This window comes from Micropterus salmoides, unplaced genomic scaffold, assembly GCF_014851395.1.
Source record: "Micropterus salmoides isolate LMB-PRFRI ecotype aquatic unplaced genomic scaffold, ASM1485139v1 Ms_hic_scaffold_15, whole genome shotgun sequence".
Taxonomy (NCBI): domain Eukaryota; kingdom Metazoa; phylum Chordata; class Actinopteri; order Centrarchiformes; family Centrarchidae; genus Micropterus; species Micropterus salmoides.
In genome coordinates, this window is record NW_024040596.1 from 21,973,436 (window position 1) to 21,987,459 (window position 14,024).

Genomic DNA, 14,024 nt, shown 5'->3' on the forward strand with positions numbered 1-14,024 from the left:
TTTTATTAGATTAACATGTTGAACTGGTCTTACAAAAATAATAAGTAAGCAGTATTCATTCAGTTTTAGCATCTTGTGTTTGATCCATGATGATCTCTGTGTGAGACCAATGACTTTATACAACAGTGAATAAAACATTGAATAATATATAGTGACATTGAGATATTTCATTCCCAAACATGAAATTGATGTGGGACTATAAAAGCTCACATCGCCCTAACCCCTCCTCTTTATACAAAGATGAAACCCTGCTGCTGAATTCCAGGCATTGATCCTGCCTGCTCTGTCATATTGCTGTGTTAAATTGAGTAAATGGATGGCACGGTGCTGTAACATGAAAGGTGAGAGGTCAAACCCTCAGGATCCTAAACAGCCTCAAGCAGCTGCTGCTCCCTTTGACCTCAGGACCTTGATGAAAGAGGCTCAGAGGATGGAGAGAAAAAAAGGAGAACAAAGGATGGAAAGAGAAGAGAGGAGAAACTGATGGACAATAGATCAGTAATGCACCTTCAAACACAGAAATACGGTACATCGGTCCCCGTGCACACATGATGACCATGTACATATTAACGCAGATACATCTAAGATTCTTTTTATCTCCGATTTGGCCTTCAAGCCGCTCAGCCTAAGCTTTTCAAAAATGCTCTTCACAGTGAATATAGTGAAATTGCTGGCCTTGCTTTTCAATGTGGACAGGGCTTTTAAAAAACCCAGTTGTAAGGCTGAAAAGCTTCAGATCAATGCACTCATGGTTAAATGATAGCAAAAAAACAATGAAAACACGCCAAAACATTGACTACTTGATGAGTAGTATGAGACAAGACGTGAACGAGGGCCAGCACTGCAATTTTTGCTGTGTTTGTCAAATATAAACACACAAAAAAGAGATTTAGGAGCTTACAAAGAGTACATTTTTATGTACTGCAGCAATTTTGGATTTCTTAACTAAGAGCAGACTAAAGTTTTTTTTAAAAACGTTTGTTAAAGAAATGGCTGTTGAAGGATAGCTTAGTATATCTTAATTCAAAACTGTGTTTATGTATCTGCCTGTGTCTTAGCAAAAGTATCATTGTGTCACAGTTCAGGTAGAGGCAACAAGGAAGAGGACACAAATGCAGACACATGCTGGCAAAGCAGATTGATTTAAAACAGCTATAATCAATAATTTTACATTAACAATTGATCAGCTGACTACTTGTATTTGCAAGGTCTCGCTCGTAGTGAGGAATCCACAGAGAATTATCCCCCGCAGTTCTCCTCAGCTTTATGGAGCTTTTTAGCATCTTTCAACTCAGCTGCCACAAGTGAATATTGTAAGGAGTACAAGTGAAATATTTTGAAACTTTCCTTTTTCCTCATTATGTTGACAAAAAACATAATTCAAGCTGCATCACATTTTTCCCAAAATGTATTTCCTGTTGCAAACTACTAGCAAATAAATGAAATTTCTAGGTAGGATTGACTGCACAAAAAACAGGAATCTAGTAAACAGAACCAGAATAATATACTATATTATACTGTATACTATGATAATGTCATAAATGAAGATTCAGCAAAAAAAAGAATGGTTTACAACTAAAAACGTAATTAACTTTGGGTTATAACCTTCTATGATGAAAGTTTTTCACGGTAGGGTCATTTCTGGCCTTTTAATAACTTTACTTGAGTATTTATATTTATATTTCTACTCTAGTACATTGAGTGGTTAAGTCATCATTGTCGTATTTTTTCCACTATTTGATAACTGTAGTTACAAGTCAATTTGCAGATGCAGATCAATAATAGCAAAAATATATAAACAAATAAATTATCATGAATTAGTTAGCAGTATATGAAATAACAAAAAAGATTGGAGTACTTCTTCCAACCCTGCTTACCATTTACTGATTTTGAAATGCTAGAATGTGTGAACACTGTTTCACACATAAACTGTGCCTTCGAATGTAACCACATTAGTGCTGACATGGTATATGACCACTTCATTGTGGTTGTTCCACTCTGGACCAAAGCCTGAGTTCATCCATGACTTCTACGGCAGTGTAGCTGATTAAAGCTATAGAACTTGTTCACGCTCTGTGTACCCTTTAAACAGCAATGCACACCAGCAGTGTGAGGCATGGAGTCAGAACTAAGAACAAGGTTACTGAGCTGCAGGAGTATCAGACTGGTAATTACTGAGGCAGTTACACAAACACACACACAGACACACACAGGCATCTGTCATCTGTAGGCAACTGGTGCCACGGCAGCTAGCAGCTAATTGGATCATTGTCTGGAAAGGAGAGAGGAGGAGCGAGGGATGAGGGAAGGGGAAAAAAGGAGAAAGCAGGCAGGGGAGAGAAAACAAGAGATTAATGAGACCAACAGCTCTCAGAAGACTGCTGGGCAAGGCGAAACTCACCAGGGATGAGTGTTGTGGATTCATCTGTTTTCTACCAGTTATGCAAAAACAATGTATATATTGTAACCATGTACAGCACCTGTTTCTTTTTAGAATACACTTGTTACTAAATATAATCTGTGACCTTTCATTATTCACCCTGGTTTGGTCTCAGAAAATATGTGAGCATAAATTGTCATGACAATTGAACTCTTACTCGCAAAGCTCCACTAATCAATATCTTTCAATGAATCCAGTGACTACATATAAAATGAAAGTGGTTGCTGGCAGTGATGACCCACTGAGAATTATCTGATAATTTTGCAGCTCTGTGAGGTTTTTTCTTTTATCACATTTACTGGTGGTTACTGTTGGTAGGGTTCAATCTCATCGCTCTCATCAGCCTCGTTTTTGGCAATCAAGCTCTGATTAACCCTCCGTACACTACCTGCCCAGCACCAGACAGCAGACAGACAAAATTAGTGACTGACTGGTGAGGTGAACAGAAAATCTTTAAAGAGCTAAATATTTTTATGAAGAGACCAAATCAGAGCGAAAAGGAGCGTGAATATCGGACTTACAGGTGGACACAAATACGACATAAAATTAAAGCTCATGTTGATTTGCGTCTCTTTTTCTTCTCATGACTGGAGTCATTTATTCTACAAAGGGATTGATTTCCTGAATGGCTGACCTTTTTTTGTCCCATCAGGCAACATGTGTTGATCTTTGTTGTTGCTGAAAAAAGGGACAAATTGGTGTGTGTGTGTGTGTGTGTGTGTGTGTGTGTGTTTTTACTGGAAGCTGTAGTCAGGGGAAGAATGACTCATATGGATAGTCTAGTGAGACAATGAGGTCCGCTGGAGGATATCGCTCTGCATGTGTGAGTGCGTGTGTGTGTTACAGTGCTGATTGAGGGAATGTCACAGAGCAATGAGAAGGAACCAGGCCAACTGCCACCAGAGCGCTGGCGGTCAATTTGGACGGACTGTCACAGTTGCCTCATATCCACGTCGCCTCCTTCCCCCTGTTGCTCTGCTAACAGCACACTGTGTGGATGATCAGTGTGTAAGTGTTCGTGTGTGTGTGTTCACTGGCCTATATTTGACACCAGTATAGCCTTATAGCCAGATGGTAATGATGCCCCACTGGCCCCCATGTGGAACAGAAACACTGACACATTGTGAGTGCTGTGGATGTGAAGCAGCGATGAGCAGCGACAGGACCAAAGCTTCTGCTGTCACCGCTGGACACAGCAAGGACAGGGTGACAGCACACACACACACACAAACTTCACACATACTAACTTAAAAATATATCTTGAGTTTTTATTCTGCATGCTAAAGCATGCTAGGTGATTCTTTTTTTGACACAATCGCCATATGACTTGCTACAGTGCGATAGGGTTGCTGCTGAGTTGTATTTAAATCATTATGGCCAAGCCCAAGTGAAGTCTCAAGTAAACTGTAAGTCAAGATGCAAGTCCCTGAATCTGACCTTTAAAATTACATTGTATTCTTTTTTTTTTTTTTATCTTTAAAAGCCAGCAAAGGTATCGCTATGTCAAGCCTGTCACTGCGTTCTTTCTGTTTATTATTAATCATTGTTCTGGGATTTTACCGGAACAAAACCGGAGGCTTGAAGATTTTTAGGGAGTTAAAGGTTCAGTGTGTAAGTTTTAATGGCATCTAGTGTTGAGAGTTGCGAATTGCACCCCCCTCCCCTATCCAAGCGAGTTGCATAGCTACGGTGCCTGAGACAGGACAAAAGATGTCCTCTATGAGATAACAGAGAGTTGCCAGTCAAGAAATCAGGTTTCTTTATATATTAAGAAATTATATTTACTTAATTATTCAGTAAAATCTGATATTTTTTTATATATTATTGTTACTTGTTCATTAATGAACAACAGCCACATCAAGAAGTGAAGTGCTACAAGATGTCTCCTACTCCTGTAATATAGTAATGCAGTATTTTACAAGGTTGTAAAGTTTACAGGGTTGGCTCATCTGGACTAACATACCAAAGAAAATTACATCTCACATCTCAGAAACTCTATCACAACTAGTGCATCAAGTATGGACACTGACAGATAACAGGAAAATGTAAGTCTCACTGTTTCTGCTCCACAGTCCATTATCAGCTAAATGAATAAATGTAAATGTAAGTTTTTCCATTATAAACCACATAATACATGAAGTTTACAAATGCATTGTTAGGTGAGGATCAAGGCTCCCCTGGCTTTGCTTAATTAATTAGATAAGCAATTTGCAAATCTTACCAATATGTCTTTTAAATTTTTTTTAAATACAACAGAAACACAAAGTAGTCCAACAACATATTTTTTTCTACCAGGGCAATAAAAGTTTAGCTGGCTGATCTGAGTTTACCTGCTGGAAGCTACATTTTATTGCTAATTAGTGATCAGCTGATTGTCTCAGGAAAGTAAAGTAACTGACAAAGCCAAAACAAAGCGCTGGAGAGAGAGAGTAACTACATATTTTACCCCACAAGCCAAAGCACAGCGCTGGAGAATAACTACATGAAATTAATCCAACTACATGTTTTTTTCTACCAGAGCAGTAAAAGTTAAGCAGGCTGATTGCTTCCATGCTGTAAGCTAAGGTTTTATTGCCAGTTACTGATCAGCTGACTGTCTCGCTAACGTAATCGGACAAGCCAAACCACAGCGCTGGAGAATAACAAGGCTACATGAAATTAATTATTATGAAATTAAGATAAGACACTGACAGGGGAAACACACCAGGGTTCTCTGTGATTATGGCCAGCTTCTAGCTAAAGCTATCAAACAACAGCTTTCATTTACATCGCTAAAGTCCGACTAAGTTAAGTTAATTACCTGTCCAACAGAAAACAGACAACTTCAGTTCAGTTTTGAAAACATCTGTCCCACATCAAAGCCTTCCATCTGGGAAAATCCACACCGATTATATCTGTGATTTCTCTAGTCTGTATCTGTACTGAACTGAACCACACACTGAACCTTTAAAGGAAAGGTAAGTAATGGGGAACAAAATCCACGGTCTTCAAACTGTGAAAAAATATATTCTAATGTTCATGTGACATACAAGGCTTCAGCCGCCTAGAGTTAGATAAATCAAATGTATTGTTACAGTCTTTTTAGTACAACATTTCCTCTTTGTGTTATTATCCTGCTACTGCAATTTAGCACAGAAAAAACAGGGAAAACTGACTGTATTTTTTTGGAAGAAACCCACTTGATTTGTATAATCCAGACAGCTGAAGCCTCGTTTTAACTTCAGATTAACTTTAGAATTAATTTAGACTAAAACAAGGACTGTGGATTTTGTTTCCCATCACTTTCTTGTACAGATAATGCTTTCATTATGCATGTAGGAATTGTTTTATGAAGATTTGATAAAATGTGAGCCTATTTTTAGTGTGTATAACAGCTTATCGTTGTGTTGTTTTAAAATATTTGTGACACCTAATGGCCAAATTCTGCTTATAGTGCAGCTTTGAATGTGCAACATTACTGACAACCCAAGGTCTAAATATAACATTTGGGTGTGTGATGTAGTCAGTGCTCTTTGTTCCAGTTCTTTCAGAGCAGATCCTCAAACGCTGATGTGAGACCTTGACTCAGACGAAATGGATTGCGTACACGTGTGAATGGACTACATGTATGTGTGTGTGTGAGTTAGTTCAGGCTTCCGCTTCCTTTTCCTCTTACACAATGGGCTGCTGCAGGATGCACCAGGTGCAGAAAACACACAAATGCACTCTGTCTCTAAACTTAAGGACAAACACAAGAGAATGAATGAATTACCAATCAGACTTTCACATTGTTTGTCACATTGCTGCATGTTGACTAGCTTTCCTTTTGTGCATCTGCGCATGCAAGGAATGTGACAATGTATTACAGCAGAATTTTAGATGACATGTAACATGAAACAAGAAACAAATGTGCATCATTGTCCGCAGAGCTGAACAATTGCTCACAACATTAAGTAAATCTTATATTGGGTGCGCCCCCAAAGGATACTTGTTCATTCTGTATATTAAATGCCAGAGGGTGCAATTCAATGACACGTTATCAACACTGTGAACCCTCACAGGTCTCAATTTTGGCTGGAAAATGTCAACAGGTTGAGTTCTTAAGACTTTGTCCTTAGCCAGAAATATAAAATGAGTTTCTCTAAAAATCTGTGGATATCTGTCTATCAAGAATCTAGAGTGTCTCCTCTAAACACTCATTGCTTCTGTTCCGCCATCTTCTGCGAGGAGAAGCGGGCCCTTCAGCAGCTCTGTCGTTCACTTTTTCATACTCTTTCATGTTTGATGTTTATAGACTGACAGAAGGGACACAAAAAGCTCGAAGCTTTTAGCTAACATGGACAGGAGGAATCCATGACGCTCTTTCAGTTCGCAATCAAAGGCAAGAGGGCCATTACAAACTTAGATCTGAGGAGAGTCAATAGCTTTTAGATTAAAGGGAAAATAATGGTTTTATTAGAAACCTGGGTCTGATTTTATTGGTTTAGGCACTATTTCTTTGGGTCATGAGAGCATTTTGCTCACTAACGTCTGTGGATGTAGTGACACTGCTGGCATTGCCAAAGTAGATTGATATGTTCAGAGCTGGGTGTTTCTCTATCTCTATGTTTAAATTTCCACCAAAATGATATCCAATTTACCCATTTATGCAGGGTATAGTTATAAAGGTGAGTCAATGCACAAAGAGCTCTCAACTTAACGATGATAAGGCAGAGACTAAGTTCTGTGATGGGCTGAGAGTTTCGACTCAAATTTCAGGTCAGTAGCTCAGTTACAGTATTTGTTGCTGGTGATTTGTTTCTGGATGTTGGTGGATCCTGTCACGGTTTTGTGGTGAAGGCAAGGTTGAGCAGGTTGGAGGACCCAAACGCAGGACACAAAGGCTAGCAGGTGCAGTTCAGTGAAGGGTTTTAATATAACAAAAGGCGAGCGCACTTACAAACAGAGTGGCTGATTGAGTCCAAAAAACAAAGGCTGTCCAACAGAAATCCAAAAGGGTGAAAACCAGAATCCAAAACTGAGCAGGGTAACAGGGAGACACGGTGAGTAAGGCTGGAGACACGAGAACAAACATATATACACACAGGGACTAACGAGCAGGGCGGGAGCAACACAGGTGAAAGACATGAGGCTAACGAGGCACAGGTAGGGAGAGAGAGCAGGGGAAAACAGAGACAGACATGCAGAGGGATAACTGGGGTAACAGACATGACAAGGGTTACCGAACACTAGACGAAAGACAAGACAGACCCCCAAAACCCAACAGACCAAAATAACGCTAACTAAACACAAAAGTGCAAAACACCGCATGGCAGACAGGCAGAGTGTGACAGATCCCAGTGATGAACAGAAACTTCACATATCACAAGTCAGCTCAAACTGCTGTAACATCGTTGGGAAACTAGAAGCCTCCAAGTTAATACCAATTTGTTCCGTTTTTGATCCAATGGAAAGCACTATTTGACACTATAGGACATTACAGAAAACACTTTTTACATTACATAATCAACACTACAAAACAACGTCTGCAATTTTAGAATACGTTCCTAATTATTTCCCTGGAAGTTTTCTGAATATATTTTGGTACAAAGGAAATTCAAAATTTCTTCATATTACACTGAACAAAATTATAAACTCAACACTTTTGTTTTTGCCCCCATTCATCATGAGCTGAACTCAAAGTTCTAAGACTTTCTCTATGTAGACAAAAGGAAGCTGCGACAACAATCGGTTTGCATAACCAAAGAATTTCTGCACAAACTGTCAGGAACCGTTTCAGGGAAGCTCATCTGTATACTCTTCGTCCTCATTGGGATCTCGACCTGTCTGCAACTTCGAACAGCCATTGAAGAGGAGTAGACCAACATTCCATAGGCCGCTATCAACAACAATCAACTCTAGGCAAATGAGATGTGTTGCACAGCATGAGGCAAATAGTGGTCACACCAGATACTGACTGGTTTCCGGACCCCAATACTGCACATTTTGTGCCTTTTATAGTGGCCAGCCTAAGGCACACCTGTGCAATACCCATGCTGTCTGATCAGCATCTTGATATGGCACACCTGTGAGGTGGATGGATTATCTCGGCAAAGGAGAAGTGCTCACTAACAGATTTTGACAGATTTGTGAACAATATTTGAGGGAAAGTGTCACATTTTTCCTAAATAATACATACGAAATGATGGACAGATAAAAAAATTTAAAATTTAAAGAGGTGGTATTATGCTTTTTGGCTTTTCCCCTCTCCTTTATTGAGTTATAAATCTTTTTTGTGCATGTAACAGGTTTGCAAAGTGAAAAAGTCCAGCCCAAAGGGAGTTCCCATCTCCCACAGAAAGCTCTGCTCTGAACGGCTTGAAAACAGCTCGTTTGTAGTCCAGCCCTTCACTTCCTCTACTTGTGACGTCACAATGAAAACGCGTAATAAAGCTTGCCAAGTGGCTTGCGGGGTCAGGCACGCCCTCAAACCAAACTAGTCTGAGCGGAGGCCCTTTGGCTCCACTCGCCTTTGTTTGGTTTTCCATTGTAGAAATGTTGTACCTGCTTCTAGGTACTTTTTTTCGTATCACCTCACCTCCGTTGAGGTTCCAAGCAAGCTGAGGGATACTAAAACGTAACGTGAAAACACGACAGACTGCTGATTGGTCAGAGAGAATCGTCACTATTCACTGCATCATCATTGCCACCAGACAGAGGCCAGCCACAGAAAGTTTTATATTTTACAGTTTTTGTATGGAATTTCATCACTAAATCCACTTCTGAGAAGTTTTGAGGTGAGAAATCAGCTCTGTAGATTTCGAATATTGACAGTTTTACGAGAAGTGATGGTGGAACAGACAACTACAAAACAGCACTATAGGACAATATAGAAATGACTCTTGGACATTATATAACATCACTTTCAGAAAACATTTAATTTGCTTGAGTGGTTTCCTGGAATAGAAATAAGACCACACACACTGGCAAAGAGGTTTTTTCCAAATGATGTGGTGGCAATTACAGTTTGGAGACTTGAAATTTCTAAATTGTGAGTTACAAATGTTTCAGTAAATCACACGTTGAAAAAGTTTATAAGTATCCTGCTGTAGTATGCCATATTTTAGGCGATTAAGGCCGGGTGTGCAGTCTGTAGGACTCAGGCTAACACCAGAGACTTTGGTTGTATCAGTGTTAGAACATTATGATATTTAATGTTCCACTATGGCATATGTGAACTTATAGCACTGTGTAGGAGTTGATCATCTATAGCTGCAGAGTAAAGCTAACACCCCTGTCCAGTGATGTAACTCCAGAGCAAATAAGGGAATGAGAGACCTTCCACAGGAAAGCCAAGAGGAGGAAGGAGGACAGGGTTTATTCTGGTAAACACTGATGTGCAGTGAGACAGAAGAGGAGAAAAATACAGGCTGCTGTCAGAGATAATGTCTCTCTCCCCTTTCCCTCTCTCTTTCTCTCAATCTGTGCAGGCACTGAATAATTTAAAGCTTTACAGTACAGCCGGTGATAAAGTCAACCAAACGGCAGAAACTCTGACTGAGACAGTGGGAGACGACGGTAGAAACATCACTGCTCGATATTTGACTCTCTGTGATAAGCAGAACACGCAGCGCTCATCGTCTACACAAAGAGAACAATTTCCTAGATTACCGTTACTTGATTACATCTCAATACTACGTCTTAGCTTATTTGAGCTGTATCTGCATGTGTGTTTCACCTGTGAAAGGAGTACTACTAAGCCTTACTATTTCCTTATGAGGACAGTTTAAAAATGCTATACAAACATGACACAAACATCTTTACTGCTTGTGCTCTTTACATTTTAATGCAGGTGCACAAGGTCACCTTGACATGGCATCTTGTAAAATAAAAACAATGGGCTGAATGTGACGTAAGGATTTCTTTAAAGTTGTTATGAGATCTTTGGAGTGGTAAGATTTCAACATTGGAAAAGTCTAATATTTTAAAAATCTGATTTAGTCAAAACAAGGGCTCAGCGTAGTTAATTTAATGACTATTATTATAACTAACTATAACCACTAATAACTATAAAAAGACATTTCATTTAACACAGGCAGCAAGAGGATGTAAAAAAGTCATGCAATATATACATATCAAAATCATGAAAAACAAACGGGAGCAAATGAGTTTATGCTTAATGTCTAAACACTAGATCATGTTACAAAACCATGACTGTGAAGGGTTAAGGATCGTTCTCCTTCAGTCAGTGTTTGCTTGAAAAAGAAAGATGAAGCTGGATTGTTTTTAGACAGATTAGTTTTGTATTTCAAACTCAAGAAATACACATTCTGTTACTGCTGTGAGGAAATACCCCTTCTTTATTTTTAGCATGATGTTGATTGAATGTCATTCAGGACATAATGCAGGGAGGGTCTGGTCAAAAAAAGTTATGTGACTGTATGTTGTATGTTAATCACATTTCTCATATACTCCTCACGTTACGATGAGTATAAGGGATTTCAGGGAGATTTTAATGTTAAAGTTGTAATATTTAAAGAATATATTTAAAAAAATTATATACTCACAACTCTTCAACCGAGCATCAGGTTGTTCTTGAAATATTAAGACTTAACTTTTGTTTTATTATCACATTTCTTGTAAACTTACAAAAGTAAATTAAGAACATCACAAACCTTTTCTGGAAATTACAGCTTTATTCTCATAACAATGCAATTTTTCCCTAAAAATAATATTCATCATTCATTTTTAACCAAGGGACGCTTAACGTGTCTTAGTGATGTAAGACTGGGACCTTTTTGGGAGTATTTGGACTGATGCTGCAGTGAGAAAACTTTCTTTTTACTTTGTGAATGCGTCTGAATTTTACAACATAGGTTTATATTTAGCTGTGAAACCTTTTTAATATTTAGTTTTAGTTTCATTTTAAGTCAGTCTTTGAATTTAATGATTTTGGACATGAGTAATGATCTTTCCATTTAATTCCCCAAATGCAACCACAGAGGTACTTTCCCTTACTGAAGTGTGCACGTGCTCATGAAAAAAATCCCATTAAAAAATCCCATTAAAAACTTGGTTATGTGTCTACATGGTCAAGAAATCAGGCAGAAATCTAACTGCGTTAACAGAGTCAACCTCAAACATAATTAAAGGAAACAAGTTTAAGAAATCAGTTAAGTAGAGAAAGCCATAAACTGGTTACTTAGGTACGTATACATGCACTGTGTATGGGTGCTATTGAAGTGGAGTGAGGAGGAAGTAGAGACCGACAGGGAGACAAAGATTAGCAGTGATAGCAGGCTAATGTGTGTTTGACCTCCTGAGTGGCTGTAAGCAGCAGATAAGCTAAAGACTTGATTGTCTGTGGACCTCCGCAGACACTTGCTGTAATTAGTTCATCTATCTGAACATGTAAAGACAGAATTTATACAGACTACTTCTCTCCACTCGACTGACCCCCGGGAGTCCACACTCCTGAGCTTTGACCTCTGCAGACTAAGCTGCTGTGGTCTCAGAGAAGTTCTTTTGCCTTTTTTCCACCTAAGTTAACATCACTATACGTTCAAGCTGCCATACACATTAACAGATAAAACATCACACAAATCTAAAGAACTAAATTTCAGTTAAACATCAAACTTCTTTCTTTCAAAAGTGGAACAAAATCTGGCTCAAGAGACAAGCAGGCAAACGCTATCCACACTGACTCTATCATGAAGCTGAAACTCAGGAAGACAGAGTCACAACTAATCAGGGTTCCCTCCTCCAGAAGCGGCGGGAGCTGTATTGAATTTGGCAGCCTGAAACGACCCAGAACACCAGGAAACCAACAGCAGAGAAACACACCTGTTCAAGAGCAACACAGTGGGAGCTCAAGGTTCTTATATTCACCACAAACACATCACAGGTGCACCAAAGCAACTCCTCTGTAAGCTACTACTTTACAAGAAAGAATATTTATAAAGCGTTAATAATAAGCTTCTGGCGGCAGAGTCTCTGGTCAAGAGACATATATTTAAATTTGTGTTAGTTACCTTATTAACTATCTAACTCACCACAACTTAGCAACCCAGATGCTTTTTTTCTTTCTCTCTTATTACTTATTGATCTATAAAGAGTTAATAAATGGTCTATGAACAACATGTCAGTGTATCTACACTAGCCACAGAGATACCATGTGGAGACCACAAAAACTATGCTTGGTCAGCTTGTATATAACTATATAAGGGATCTATGGTGGAACTTCTGTGAACCATCTTTGTCAAGTATAGATCCAGCTACAGTACTGAATCTATTTGTTTACCAATAGCTGCTGGACACAGTGACTGCAAGCAACATCTCAAAGTCCTGCCCTCACAATAGGGTTGGCTTTTTCCTAATCCTGAACAAAGCCTGATTGCTGGCTTTCTTGCAGCAAGACATATCATGTAAACAAGACAGTTTTGGAGTTGGAAGGCGTACTTTTTCAGCAGGCTAGCAGTTTTCCTGTACTCTTGGTTTTTTGTGCTTCCTCTGAACTGAGCACACAGAAAAGAAACTTGACTGATATCTTCCCCTTACTGTCTGGGTCAGATGGCATGTTTCGTAATAAAACTGAAAAACAAAACAGTTCTGTCTGTTTCCTGTGTCAACAAAGCTGGTTTCTGTATAAACAAATGCAAAGTGATGTCATCTTCTTACCTCCCACAGTATCCACCTACACAACCACTTTGGTAAATTGTACACCAGGATGATTCTTTGTAAATGTGACTACAATTCTCAAAGAAAAAGGAAGTTGTATAGCTTCAAAGTAGTTTTATATTTTTAGATCAGTGTGTGAAACTCTGGAGGCTGACTGCGGTGCGCTCACACAGCTCAGATTGATGAGTTGGTTAGTTTGCTAGTTCGAAGCAAAAACGACCAAACATCTTTCACAGCTTTACAAGCAGTGTGAACATCTGAATTCTAAATCCCACCAACACCTAGTCCTCATTTATCTTTTATAAGATTTTTCCTGAGAGGATTTTCTTTTACCTTTGGAGCAGACAGACTTTCTTGATGCAGTTGGCTGTGTTTCTGTAGGGAACTATTTGAAATTGTTTGTGGTAGCCATACAAAGGAAGACAGCAGCTAGCTAATTTGGTCTCCAGTATGTTAACATTATTTTTATAAACCCTTTTTGGAAAATCAGTCAAAAGTAATGCACATTCAGTGGAGCACTATTCAAGAAAAAAAAAGATTGAGAAAGTCCTCTTGACCTGAATCAACAAATAACAATAGAGAGGACATGGGTAGCCAAGCTCGCCCCTAAAATATGATTGGCCACCTTAAATTCCAAAGTTAAATCTGGTGAGAGGTGGGACCATCAAGCAGTGTTTTGGCATCTGATAAGACGTCAAACTCATGGAGTCATTACACACTGCAAATTATAGTTTTACACAACCGTAGCTGTTCGGTGGCTTCTAACCTTGAAGGATAACTAAACACAAAGCGGTGTTTCACTGACTTCTAGTGGTTAACCCTTGTACACCCTTGATTTACACTTATAACCTGCCCAGTCTCCCTTGGAATTATATCCACAATGCCAATGGAGGAAGTAATGTGGACTTTATGAGGTGAAGCGGAAAGTAAGGGTGTGGAGGTCACTGTG